The 3,320-nt window shown below is 45.8% G+C and overlaps 1 protein-coding gene across 3 annotated transcripts in view; it reads left to right on the top strand.

Annotated features, from left to right (window-relative positions):
- SFTA2 (surfactant associated 2) overlaps positions 1-3,320 on the top strand; it is an 8,923-nt gene that overhangs the window by 4,704 nt on the left and 899 nt on the right. Inside the window, exon 1 of one of the 3 annotated variants that reach the window (XM_027876742.1) lies at positions 1,268-1,304. The exons of the other annotated variants lie outside the window; for them this stretch is intronic. The gene's annotated coding sequence lies outside the window, so the exon portion shown is untranslated. Of the gene's footprint in view, positions 1-1,267; positions 1,305-3,320 lie in introns of those variants that run through there. 3 annotated transcript variants of the gene reach the window in all.

The following is a 3,320-nucleotide window of genomic DNA, read 5'->3' as shown; positions in this document are numbered from 1 at the left end:
AGAGATACTGGGAACACCTCCAGAGCCAGTGGGGAGACCTCCAGAGATACTGGGAACGCCTCCAGAGCCAGTGGGGACACCTCCAGAGATACTGGGAACACCTCCAAAGCCAGTGGGGAGATCTCCAAAGATACTGGGAACACCTCCAGAGCCAGTGGGGAGGCCTCCAGAGATAGTCCCAGGGACATTTGGTTGGATCAGTTGAGCTGTTGGAAAAAACAGAAATACAAGAATTCAGTGCTTCCTCAGGACCAGGGAATACAATGGGCATTCAGGGATCTTCAGTACTCACCTTTTCCAGACAAGGCCAGAAAGGCAGCCAGCAGGGCAAAAGCAACCTCCATGGTGCTGAATTCAAGGTTCTTTGACAGCGACATCCCTCTGACTCCATCTGGACGCTTTATAAAGCTCTGAGTCTTAGTAAGGATTCCAAGGGAATTCAGGTGTGCCAGGGCCTCCATCAACACTGGGATCTCCATTCCCAGGGAGAGGTCACCACTCTATCCCCAGAAGATTAACCCATCCCAGCAAGTTCCTGGGAAACACAGGTTGGGTGAGAGGATGAGTAAGAGGTTAGACTTCCCTTTTCCTGGCCCTCCAGTTTCTCCTAGAACTCAAATGTCCATCCCCTAGACCCAGTTCTCCTTTGTAACCCAAAAATGCTGTCCTTTGGCTCCTAGACAGTCTAGCAGTTGGGGACTACCATAGACTACAAGCTCTCTAGTATGTAGCACATAGTTGGCATTTAATAAATGCTTATTCACTGATTTATTGATTGATTGACTATACACCTAGACCCTGAAGGGAGCAGGGCAGGTGAATCTGGGCCTGGTAAATGTGAACCCCCGATACCAAAGAGATCATGGGGCTTGAGGAAAGACTTCAAGAGCTGGTATATTGTTGGGAAGGCCAGCAGCCCAAACTGAGAGTTTATCTCTCCTGCCTGCAGCCAGAACTCAGGATGCTTGGTAGGCCAAGGGGCTAGTGTAATAAGAATAATGATGAGGTGGGAGTACAGAAAAGGACAGGAGATATTAGACCTGTGTGTGGAACCTGAGCCCCAAGGTGAGGGCATGGGCCTTGAGTCATCCAGAACCCCATACAGGAGAGAAGAAGGAATTTCACTCTTTGGGAGAGAAACGTAAGAGTAAGATTATCCCATTCCATCCTAATGTGTTTCTTGTTTTGTTCTCTGTTGTTCAGTTGTTTTTCAGTCATGTCCAAGTCTTCGTCACCTCTTTTGGGGTTTTCTTCACAAAGATACTGAAGTGGTTTACCATTTCCTTCTCCAGCTCATCTTACAGGTGAGGAAACTGAGGCAAACAGGGTTAAGTGACTTGCCCAGGGTCACCCAGCTAAGTGTCTGAGGCTGAATTTGAACTCAGGAAGAGCAGCATTCCTGACTTCAGGTCCAGCACCCTATCCACGGTGCCACCTATGTCTTCTATGTCTTCTACCCAACGTCTTTTTTTTTGGAGGCGGGGAGAAGAGTGAAGTGTGTATCTCCCTGTCTTTGTGTCTCCTTCCCTAAATGCATTCCTCCCACTCTGTCCCTTTCTGGCGAGATGCCCTTTGGTGTTTCTCTAGCTTAGTTCCTGGCTACTTCTCCTCACATGGAACCACAAATCTAGAGCTAAAGTAACCTCCAAGTCCATCTATTCCAACTCCCTCATTTTCATAGATGAGGAAACTGAGGTCCAGCAAGGTTAAGGTAGAATGGGTGACCTTGAATCAGAGGTGGGATTTAAACCCTGAACTAAAGAGCTAATGGGGCCATTAGGTGGTGGTACCAGGCACCATGCTAGGTGATGGCAATGAAAAAGACAAAGGATGAAACAATCTCTACTCTTCCAAATAGTTAAAAGAGAAAGCAATTTCAAGTAAAAGAAGATAAAAGGCTAAGACTGCTAATTTACAAAGGATGAGCATTATTCTTTCTAGTCTTCTTGGAACTCATTTTGAGGGGTCCAGGACAGTCCTTGACTAGGCCAAGAGAGATAAGGAAATTAAGGAAGCCCAGAGGTCAGATGGGGACTGGTGGCAGCAAAGAGGGAGGGGGCCAGTGTCTCTGTGCATGGGGGCTGCAGAACAGCTGTTTTCTCCCGAGCATTCCTAGTGGAAGGAAGTGACAACCTCCAAGACAATAGCCTCTCGAGCTTGCATGTTGTTGTCATTGTTTGTCCTTCATTCTCAAAGAGGACCATGACATCAGGAAGGTGATGCCATGACTTGCGAGTGAATTGGATTTAAGTGAGGGAGGGCTGTGCAAAGTCAACAATCTCACTTTCTCCTCCAGAGCCATCTGGGCCCAGTGGCCAGATATAGATCAGGACGACTGGAGATAGCCCTGGATACTCTTGTGTGTAGTGTTATTTTCAACTGTACTGATAATAAAATTTTCTTTCAGATAGGAAAAAAAAAGTCAAGAAGTCAGAAAGACCAAATTCAAAGCCAGTTTCAGACACTTCCTAGCTATGTGATGCTGGGCATATCTCTTCTCTGTTTGACTCATTTTCCTCATCTGTAAAATGGGGATAATAACAGCATCTGCTTGTTGTGAGGATCAAATGAGATATTTGAAAAGCACTTAGCAAAAGATCTGGCACATAGTAGACAAATATAAATGTTCGTTATTATGTAGGAGTGGGACTTATCTGGATGTTCTGTCACCCATGCTACCTAGGTTATGTGCCTTTATGATACTTGCTGTATCTCTTTTTTTTGGTCTCTTTATGACTCCTCTTTTGCATCTGTGTCTGCACCTATGTGTTCTTTTCTTTCTCTATCCTTACCTGTCTGTCCAGTGTATAAATGTGTTTTTTTGGAGGCTATATCCATCTGGGTTTAGGAAGCAGGGTATGCTTTAGGGCAGGGTGAGAGAGGAAGAGGAATGTTATGTATTTGTTTATGTGTGCATATCCTTAGGAAACCAGAGTATTTGAGAGCCTGGTATGTCTGTCTGCTGAGTTGTATGTGTTGAGTTTGAGTGGAAAAGGAGGGGGCTCAGGGAAGGAGGGCTTCTGGTGAATGAATGTACAAGGCTGAGTGAATACATCTCTGGGTGTATGTAGTTTTTGGTTTGTGTTAGAGCACACAGAAAACATTTAGACGTGAATTCTCTTCCAGATTTCTTACTCAAAGAGCCACCAGGGCTAAGGGAATCAGGGCCTCAGGAAATTTGTCTACCCCACCCCTCCCTTTTGGGCCCACATTCCTGAGACCATTAGTGTTGTGAATACTGGGAATTAATTGAAGTTAATAATTAATCCCTGAGAAGGAACAAGAGGCTATGGTTGGGGTGGGGCCCCAGAACAGCCAAC

The sequence above is a fragment of the Vombatus ursinus genome, unplaced genomic scaffold (genome assembly GCF_900497805.2).
Source record: "Vombatus ursinus unplaced genomic scaffold, bare-nosed wombat genome assembly UNPS02014811.1, whole genome shotgun sequence".
Lineage (NCBI taxonomy): Eukaryota > Metazoa > Chordata > Mammalia > Diprotodontia > Vombatidae > Vombatus > Vombatus ursinus.
Note: the sequence above shows the minus strand (reverse complement) of the source record. Positions and strands in the feature narration are given on the sequence as shown.